Source organism: Rhincodon typus, unplaced genomic scaffold, assembly GCF_021869965.1.
Source record: "Rhincodon typus isolate 14 unplaced genomic scaffold, sRhiTyp1.1 hic_rhity00000710, whole genome shotgun sequence".
NCBI classification, from domain to species: Eukaryota; Metazoa; Chordata; class Chondrichthyes; order Orectolobiformes; family Rhincodontidae; genus Rhincodon; species Rhincodon typus.
In genome coordinates, this window is record NW_025966348.1 from 35,616 (window position 1) to 46,740 (window position 11,125).

Consider the following 11,125-nt stretch of genomic DNA (forward strand, 5'->3'; position numbering starts at 1 on the left):
TTCCACACCCACACCACCCACTGCATGAAAAAGTTGCCTCTTAGATTCCTTTTAAATCTTTCTCCTCTCACCTTAAACCTATGTCCTCTAGTTTTGGACTCCCCCACCTGTGGGAAAAGACCTTGTCTATTTACCCTATCCATGCCCCTCATGATTTTATAAACCTCTACAAGGTCACCCCTCAGCCTCCGACGCTGTAGGGAAAATAGCTCCAGCCTATTCAGCCTCCTCCTATAGCTTAAACCCTCCAAGTCTGGCAACATCCTTGTAAATCTTTTCTGACCTGGTTCAAGCTTTACAACATCCTTACTATATCACAGAGACCAGAACTGCATGCTGTATTTCAAAAGTGGCCTAACCAATGTCCTGTACAGCCACAACATGACTTCCCAACTCCTTTGGTCAATGCAGTGACCAATAAAGGCAAGCGTACCAAACGCCTTCTTCGCTATCCTATCTACCTGCGACTCCACTTTCAAGGAACTATGAACCTGCACTCCAAGGTGTCTTTGTTCAGCAACACTTCCCAGGACCTTATCATCAAGTGCATAAGTCCTGCCCTGATTTGCCTTTCCAAATTGCAGCACCTCATTTATCTAAATTAGCTTTTGAATGGAATATTTTAAAAAGTGTTACTTTTCTTAGCAGATTCCTCCCTTTACTCTGGTTTCCTCCCACAGTCCAAAGATGTGCAGGTTAGGTGGATTGGCCATGCTAAATTGCCCATAGTGTCTAGGGTGGAAAATGCAGGGATACAGCAGGGTTTGGGTCTGGGTGGGATGCTCTTCAGAGGGTCAGAATGGACTCAGTGGGCCGAATGTCCTGCTTCCACACTGTAGGGATTCTATGATAGCTTTCTATGAAAGATTCAGCTAGTAAAAGGAAAACACTGCAAATCAGCAATAAAAATAGAAATTGCTGGAGAAACCCAGCAGGTCTGGCAGCATCTGTGGAAACAGAAACAGAGTTAGCATTTTGAGTCATATCAGATTTGAAGGATGAACTGTTTTTCTTTCTCCACAGATACTGCTGGACCTGCTGACTTTCTCAGCACTGTGTTTTTTCATTTCAGCCGATATGTGTTTAAACAGCTTGCCCTATGGCGTCATTAGTTAGATTACTGACCTACTGGAACAAGTTGGGTTTCCTCACTAGGTTCTAGAGATGTTCCCTTCTCTTGCTCACGCAGAAGAGGTACACTTGCTTCACTACGCTTCTTGAGTTTGTTGCAGCTGAACTCAACCAGGCAAATAGAAAATATACCATCACATTCCTGGCTGGTGCCTTGCAGATGGTGAGCAGGGTTTAGGGAGACAGGTGGTGAGATACTCGCTGCAGAATTCCCAGCCTTTGAGCTGCTACTGTAGCCATAATGTCTATTTGGCTGGTCCAGTTTATTTTCTGATCAAAAACAGATGAGGACCGGAAACGTTAACTCTGATTTTTTCTTCACAGATGCTGCCAGACCTGCTGAGCTTTTCCAGCAACTTCTGTTTTTGTTCCTGATTTACAGCATCCGCAGTTCTTTTGGTTTTTATTTTCTGATCAATGCTAAACCTAGAATGCTGACAAAAGGGGATTCAATGATAGCAAAAGCTTTGAAAGTCATAGGGAAATATACCTTTTCTTGTTAGAGATATTGCAGAGGCAGGTTTCTCTGGATTGACAGTTACTTATAAATCCTCAACTGTAACAATTAGAATGGCCTGTTTAACAAAGTTGAGAAGAAACTATCAGGATATAATATTAAAAAAACACTGAGTGGCATTGTTCTGTGTGTGATGCTCAAATCATTCAGTTGCAAACATGATACATAATCATACAATTTGGTGAAGGTTAGTGGGAAGCCAGAGGATTAGGAAGCCTTTAAAAACCAGCTGACCACAACTAAAAAAGCAGTAAGAGGGTAAGCTAGGTACTAAAATAAAAAAAATTGCAAGAATTTTTCTCAATATATAAAAAGTGAGAAAGAGGCAAGAGTGGACATTGGACCACTGGAAAATGAGGCTAGAGAAGTAATAATAATGAGGATTAAAGAAATGGGGGAGGCACTGAACAGGTACTTTGCACCAGTCTTCACAGTGGAAGACATCAGTGGCATATCAGAAATTCAAGACAGTCAGGGCCATGGGCGAGTGTAATGGCCACCACTAAGGAGAAGGTGCTGGGTGAAGCTGAAAGATCTGAGGATGAATAAATCACCCAGACCGGATGGACTACATCTCAGGGTTCTGAAGGAGACAGCTGAGGAGATTGTGGAAGCATTGGTGGTGATCTTTCAGGAACCAATTTAGTCAGGGAAGATCCCAGAGGACTGGAAAATGGCTAACGTAAGGCCCCTATTTAAGAGGGAGAGAGCCAGACGACAGGAAATTATAAGCTGGTTAGCCTGACTTTGGTCATTGATAGGATTTTACAGTCCATTATTAAGAACAAAGAACAGTATAGCACAGGAACAGGCCCTTCAGCCCACCAATTCTGCACTGACACCTGACACTTTTCTAAACTAAAAACCTTTTTCCTCTACATAGTCCACATCCCTTTATTCCCTACCAAATCATAGATCTGTCAAGCTGCCTCTTAAAGATTATTACTGTATCCATCTGCATCAGCTCCTCTGGCAGTGTATCCCTGGCATCTACCACTTTCTGTGTAAAACAATGTGCCTCTCACATTTCCTTTAAACTTACCACCTTTAACCTTAAACTTATGTCCCCTAGTAACTGACATTTCTACCCTGGGAGAAGGATTCCGAATATCCATTCTATCCATGCCTCTCATAGTTTTGTAATCATCTCTCAGGATCACCCCTCATCCTTTGACGTGAAGTAAAATCAGTTTTATCCAGTCTCACCTCACAGCTAATACCCTCCAAACCAGGCAACATCCTGATAAACCATTTCTGTACCGCCTCCAAAGTCTCCACATTCTTTTGAAAGCGTGATGACCAGAAATGTGGCCTACTAAAGTTCTATACAGCTGCATCATGACTTGCCAATTTTTACAGTCTGTGCTCCGATCAATAAAGTATGCCATACGCTTTCTCGGCCACTTTATCCACTTGTGTTGACACGCACATACATACACAGAGAGAGAGAGAGCATGCAAACAGTACAGACAGTCATCCAAGGCTGGAATCGAACCCAGGTCCCAGGCACTGTGAGACAATAGTGCTAACCACTGAGCTACTGTGCCACCACAATCCACAGCTTCCCCCAATCTGTGTTGTCTGCAAACTTACGGATCAGGTCATTTACATTCTCCTCCAAATTAATTATATATCTTACAAACAGCAATGACCTGTGTGGTACCACTAGTCACAGATTTCCAGTCAGAAAAACACTCTTCCATTGCTACATCCTGTCTTCTGTGACTAAGCCAGTTCTGTATCCATCTTACCAGCTCATTGAAAATCCCATGTAACTTCACCTTTTGTATCAGCCTGTCATGAGGGGCTTTGTCAAAGGACTTGCTAAAGTCCATATAGACATCTACCACCCTGCTCTCAATCATTGCTGTCACTTTCTCAAAAAACTCAATCAAGTTTGTGAGTCACCACCTTCTCCACACAAAGCCATGCTGCCTAACACTGATTAAGCCCATATTTTTCCAAATGTAAGTAAATCCTATCCATAAGAATCTTCTCCAATAATTTCCCTACCACTGACACAAAGCTCACTGGCCTGTAATTTCCTGGGTTATCCCTGTTGCCTTTCTTAAAACAAAGGAACAACGTTGGTTATTCTCCAGTCCTCAGACACTTTTCCAATGATTAAAGAAGATACAAAGATTTCGTACAAGGGCCCAGCAATTTCCTCACTCGCCTCTCTCAGCATTTTGAGTAAGATCCTATCAGAACCGAGGGACTGGTCTAGCGTAATGCTTTTCAAAACACCCAAGGTGTCCTTTTTTTTTTATATTGACACACCCTACAATATCAACATACTTCTATCAAGACTCACCATCCACCAAGTTCTTCTCCCTTATGAATACTGATGCAAAGTATTTGTTAAGGACCTCACCCACTTCCCCTGGATTGATGCATAAATTCCCTCCTTTGTCCTTGAGTGGACCTATCCTTTCCCTAGCTACCCTGTTGCTCCTTATGTATAAAATGCTTCAGGATTTCCTTAACTGTGTTTGCCCAAGACATTCCATGGCCCCTTTAAGCCCTCCTAATTCCTTGATTGAATACTTTCCTGCTATTTTAGTATTCTTTGATGGCTCTGTCTGTCTTCAGCTTCCTAAACTTTACACATGCCTTCTCTATCTTTTTGTCTAAACCCTGAATTTCTCTTGTCATCCAAGGTTCTTGAATCTTGCCATCCTTATTCTTTATTTTCTCAGGAACATGCTGGTCCTGATTGCTTATCAACTGACTATGCTTATCAACTGACCTTTAAAAGAATCCCACATGCCAGCTATGAATTTACTGTCAAAAAGCCACTCACAATCTACATTTCCCAGTTTGGCCTAATATTGTAGTAGTTAGCCTTCTTCTAGTTTAGTACTTTTAGCTGAGGGCTACTCACAGAATTGTGATCACTGTAGGATGAGACTGTGGAGTACATGGAAATGCATGGTAAAACAGGGCTGAGTCGGTACAGCTTCATTAAGGGGCGGTCATGCCCGACAAATCTGTCAGAATTCTTTGAGGAGAAAATGAGCAAGTTGAACAAAGGACAGCCAGTCGGTGTGATCTGTTTGGATTTCCAGAAGGCCTTTGACAAGGTCCTGTACAGGACACTGCTACTTTAGACAACAGCCCATAGTGTTTGGGGCAGGGTACTAGCTTGGATAGAGAACTGGCTAACTGGCAGAAGGCAGACAGTAGGGATAAAGGGATCTTTTTCAGGATGTTAGCTGATGACTGGTGAAGTTCCACAGTGTAGAATGTAAACTTTCCTTGTCTGTATTGGCTATAATGCGATTCCAGCCCCATAAGTTTAAATGGCTATTGCGTGATTTTCTAATAATGCGAGATTGCACAAGAACAGAACTATCGTGTCATTTCAGAACCAACTGTAGCGTATTTTCTAAATAGGGAAAGGCTTCAGAAATCTGAAGCACAAAGGGACCTTGAAGTTCTAGTTCTGGATTCTCTTAAGGTTAACACAAAGGTTCAGTTGTCAGTTGGGAAGGCAAATGCCTTCATTTTGAGAGGGCTAGAATACAAGAGCAGGAATGTACTGCTGAGCCTCTGGTCAGTTTTGGGCCCTAAATCTAAGGAATGATGCGCTGGCATTAGAAGAGGTGCAGGGGAGGTTCAAAAGAATGATTCTGGGAATGAAGGGCTTATCATATGAGGAGTAATTGAAGACTCTGGGTTTGTACTTGATGGAGTTTAGAAGGATGGAGGGGACGCTCATTGAAGTTACAGAATACTGACAGGACTAAAGAGAGTGGACATGGAGAAGATGGGTCCTAGTCTCTCCTACTAGTGGAAACAAGGACACAGTTCAGAGAAGGGATGATCCTTTAGAATTGAAATGAGGAGGAATTTCTTCAGCCAGAGGCTAGTGAATCTTTGGAACTCACTACCATAGAAGGTTGTGGAAGCCAAGTCATCATGTGCCTTTAAGACACTATCAAGTTTCTTGATAGTTTCTTAGTAAAAGGATCAAGGGTTACAGGGAGAAGACAGGAGAATGGGGTTGAGAAACATATCAGCCATGATCAAATGATGGAGCACACTTGATGGGCCGAATGGCTTAACTCTGTTCTTATGATACAAACAGCTGTGAGCGAAAAATGAGTATTACAAGATGGACAATGCAGTATGACAGATGCACACTCCATGGAAGATTTTCACATGCTGCTGTATTTGGGCTAAAGAGGAGTTAGGGGTTAAGATTTGGCTGTATAAGAACAGCAGAGTCCATTAACTTGCTTACCAAGGAAAGCCTTGTGTCCTATGTGTCTACTTGCAATTGATGAGAAACTAAATATGTGAATCAGGGCAAAAGGAAAACAAAGACATACAGATGGGGGAAGAAAAATTTAATGAAGGAGGTTCATCTGGAGTTTAAATATCAGCACAGACCAGTTGACCAAAAGGCATGCTTCTGTGCTAATACTTCTTTCTTGCCATGTACTTTGTGTTCAGTGGATGGCAAAGAGGGGTTACAGCAGAACTGCAAACCTAAGCAGCATATTAATCATAATATGGATAAGTATTGATAGGATTAAAACATGTTCTGGAGTGAATTTAAAGATAAAAATTTTGAAGCGAGAGATAACAATTTGCTCACTGCATGGTAATTATCTTGCTCATTGTCATTTAAAGTTGAGGCCTTATTTTGTGAGGGATGGGAGTTTAAAGCACATAGATTGGAGGAACAAAAACAGAACTTGTCACACATTTTTGAGCAAGTGAAATTTACTGTCTCATGCATTCTGAAACCATGACTTGTATCGCTTACGGAGTGTTACTGAGGGAGGTGACTGTGCATACTGGATATTACTGTGGGTAACAAGTGTGAGCCTATAGGGTATAATGTGGGAAGCGGGAGTGACCAAATAGGGCATTATTGTTCTGTTGTTTTTAGGGGTGGTTCTCCTGTGTATAAATATTAGTCAGTCAACATCAGTCATGCCCAGTAACTGAAACCAAGTTCAGTAAATGCCTGTTTGCCGCAGCAATTGTTTGCCTTTCGAAACACTGCAGAAGGAAAATACACATTTATGATAAAAGTTCTTCTCTTATCATATGTTATGATGTTCTTGTCTATGACCATTGGATAGATTGCTCCTGGTTGATTAGTGAATTGTGGAAACAGCAATGTGATTGCCTACAGTTTCCAATGCTCCCTACTGTTGAGTTACATGAGACTGCAATACATAGTGAGATTATAGGCTGTCCTTTCTACCAACAAGGCAATTTAACAGGACTTGTGCTAGTGCCCTTCTTCTCTGTGAATTCACTAATGTTTGTTATCATGCACCGTTTGGTCAACACAATGGGCACTATCATTTTAGTGGTTTGATTTTAAAATAAATTTGAAGACTATGAGAAGTTCAAAAGGCATCTTAGCACTTCGGATTGGTTTTGGCAAAATGCCAGAGGTGACAGATCTCAGGCTGGCGATTACGCATTAACTGACCAGCAGCTTTCCCAATGAGTTAACTCATAAGGTTCTGTAGTTAAGATGTTAGTAAGTCAACTCATACAGCTCTGTAGCTTTCAATTCACTGTGACTATAAAATAGAAAGTTGTCCTCCATTGATTGTTACAAGCTGGAAGCTTCATAAAAATGAAATGCAAATTCGCCCCCAGCCATTTGAACTTTGTGAAATGCCGCTTGTTTGTCTTCAGTTGACAAAAGTGAGGTTTGCTGGGAAGCAGCCAACAGAAGAGCAACTTTTAAAAAGTGGGTGTAGGAACAGGCTAGTGAGCTTGGCAGCTGTTTGGAGTAAAGTGCTCGGGAGCAGATAATGGAACACCTAGATAGGAACGGGATGGTTTTAACTGGCTTTTAGGAGAGGGAGTGCTTGCCAAACAAATTTCCTGGAGTTTGGGAAAATGATAGACTTTATTGACTTTGCAGGATTTCAGTAAGGCAACTGACACAGTGCCACATGAACAATTGGTCAAGGTCAGGAGACATGGGATAGGAGGCAAGCTTCTGAGATAGAAACAAAACTGTTTACCCAGCTAGCAATGGAACGTTATGAACATGGCCAAATTGACATGGTAAGGAATCCCAAACAGAACAGCATATTGAGTAGAGCTGGGACCACTGCCGTTTACGGTGTATAAAACAGTTGGAGCTGGACAGAAAGAAAGCTATTTAAACTTGTTGGTGACACAACCTGAAGGGAAATGGAGGGGGTGCAGTGGTGTCCAAACAATTCAAGTATTCAAGATAGATTGGGAAGGTGGCAATTATCATTTAATATTGAAAAATGCGAATAATGTGACTAGGGAAGGAAAAGGACAACCTAAATTAAATGGCTGTAAGGATACAGAACAGGCATCGACTTGCTCCTCACTGGAATGACCTTGTCCACTGTACTGCAGGCAACAAATTGAATTAGGCACAGCAATAGAGCAAAAATCCCAGTGATGATAAATTTATACAAAGCACTGAAATTCAGCACCTGATTAGATTCAATTTAGTTGTCTTATACAGATGGTGGTAACTGAATGAAATGGGTTGCCCAGGAAGGGAGGCAGTGTGAAAATATTTCTGGGAGATTTGGCCAGATACTTGACAGAGAACATCACCAAGATTTCTCTGTTTAAGGACCAGCTGAACAATATCAATCTCTGGCTCCAACTTATTCCAGGTAGCTTAAATGAAATTCTATCATTTAGGTCCCATTATCATCTTGTTTTATGGTCTGCCATCTTCTCTATTGGCATTTAACCTCTCCTGCTTTTTGCCTAATCAGACCTTCCTTTTTCCCTTTTCTCCCTTCTCCTGCCTGTCCCTGCTCATGTTGATTGTTTAAAACCTGTCACACTTCTGATGAAAGATCATAGATTTGAAACGCTAACTTTTTTCCTTTGCCCCACATTCTACCAGGTCTGTTGTGTATTTCCAGCATTTGTTATTAAGCCAGACTGCTGAAACATCTACAGTTCTCTACCCTCCTTGGTTCTTATGAATAATGTTCTAATCAAGTTATCACTCACAAATAGTGCAGCTGCTCAAACAGTGCACTAGGTGTACCCACAATCTTGCGGCTCCCTACTTTCAACTCTTCTCAAGTAAGAAGGTGAAAAAATCCTGCAGACATATCCAGGGAATTAACTCAATTGTTATATCTTTGGTCTTTCAAACAACTAGTCTTATTGGGCCCTCAAGCAATTCACTTCCATATAGAAATGATCCTGATCCTACAATTTCTACTGTTTATAAAAAAAAACCCAGCAGACAAGTAGGAGCACCATCATCTGCAGATCCCCATGAACTCACACGCCATTCAGGCTTGCAAATATATGTATATATTAATATATATACATATATTAATAATATACATGTTGTTACACATCATAGCTTGATCATCACCAGGTCTAATTTCCGGAACTCCCTAGAGGAGCATCTCCACCAAATGGCCTGCAGTCGTTCAAGGAGATGCCCGAAGCCCCTCCTCAACAGCTACTGTTTAGGAAATTAACATAACCCTTGCACTAACAATTTTGTGAATGAGAAATTAAAGGTTATCTCGTGGCTACTGTCATTTCAGGTTTACATTCCAGCCTAGAAGAAACCTTCTGAGATCTCCAGAGTCTAGACCTCTAACTTCTTCACAGCTGAACTACCATTGCTCCATTTGGTCAACTTAGACAACCACAACCTAATTTATCCAAGTTCCTAATCATTTCTGGTAGAATTACATAGGAACTACAGCACAGAAGCAGGTTTTTCAGCCTAACTGGCTGGCCATTATACTCTACACAAACTTCCTTCCACCTTGCTTTATATGAAGTGTGATACCGTACTAAATCTGAAGCAACACTCAATTCTATGCTCACGTTATTGCTTGTACTTTGATTTACTCTAGCTTCTTCTTGTCCATCCAAATGTGCCTGAGATATCAATATCCCCCGTAATTAAGAAAGCTAGGGATAAGAAATGACTATTTTGCCAATCAAACCTGCGCCCTTTCCATCTTTTGTATGATCGGCTTATTCAACGTGTTTTAAAGTGGAGGTTGACACCCCCCCCACCCCGAGAACTAAAACTGAAACACCCAAAGAGAAGCACTTTGCCCCACAATCTGTAAAAGCAGTGTGAAAAGTGATGTAACCTGCCTTTCAGCAACTTCTAGTGGCTAAATAAAATAAATCCCTGACAGTCACTTTAAAATCAACAAGTAACAATTTATTTATCTAACTCTAATAGTGAACAAATTAACTAACCTATTAACAACAGAATAAACTCCTTCTAACTACTAACCATTCCTGAATGAAGCAAAATTCTAATGGTATGCTGTTCCAATAAATGCAAGTCCCACTTATAGATTTAAAAAAAAGAATTTAGTCTCTCGAAATTACAGCCAGGTTACATGTCTTCCGGGATGTTCTGTGCCTTCTCCATCAATTCTTCTGTCAGGAATGCCTTCTCCGTCGATTCTTCTGTCAGGAATATTAACTAGTTGTGCTATGTGTACCATTGCTATTTAGGTGGTGCTTTCTCTAAGACATAGAGGAGGCTGTGACAGCCAGCAATTCTCACTTGAGAGCTGAGGGCTTTTAGATCTGGCAGAAGGCAATTAGCTCCGGGGCTTTTTCCAACTGCCTCCTCCTTTATGCTTGATGAAATATCAATATTTCTTGCAATTGGATTGGTCCTATGTTGTCAAAACCATCAGATTTAAATTTAATTGGCTTTTTGGTATCTAAGTGCCTGGTTCAAATTGATTGGCTAAATTCAAAAACCTGTTATCTTGATAAAAACTGCTGCTTGGCCTGCTAACTGTACGGCCTTTTGATACAAATATTTCAATTCGGATGCTCTCTGTGTACTTGCAAACTTTCAAGCTGCTGCTCATATATATCCATTTTAAATCTCTAAGCACAGAAAAATCACATGATCTTTTAAAGGGACAACGCAATGCTTTCTCCCCCCCCGGCATTTTACAAACACCAAATTCTAACTTCCTAACTCCCAAGCCAGAAGTACTCTACCCAACCTCGCAACAAAGGACCCCCTCTCTCCAATCTCCCTTCCTAACACAAGCTAACCAAATACATTCCTACCTCAATCTTTTCACTCAGCATTTATTGATACAGGGCCTTATCAAAAGTATTGAGTGACCCAGAACCATTTCCACCATGGGACAGAGATAATCTGTAATTATGTTTCAACTAGGACAATATTCTGATGATAGTCTGAGAGTTTATGATCCAACCCAAACCATGGTGCACACGGTCATCCATAATCTACTAATTTTGGCCAGCTGTTTCATTAGCTCATTCTAACTCTTAACTCTCACTCCTAGAAGTTCCCTGAATGAAAGATTTGATCACATCATCAAACCATCTGGCCTAAAGCTGAACAGGGAGGGAAGTGGTTTCCCCGAGCAAGGATCATGTAGATCATCGGAAGGGAAGTCATTCTGTGGGCCATGAAGTACCTTCTTTTGTGTATTAATACCCACACGTAAAGTAACAAGA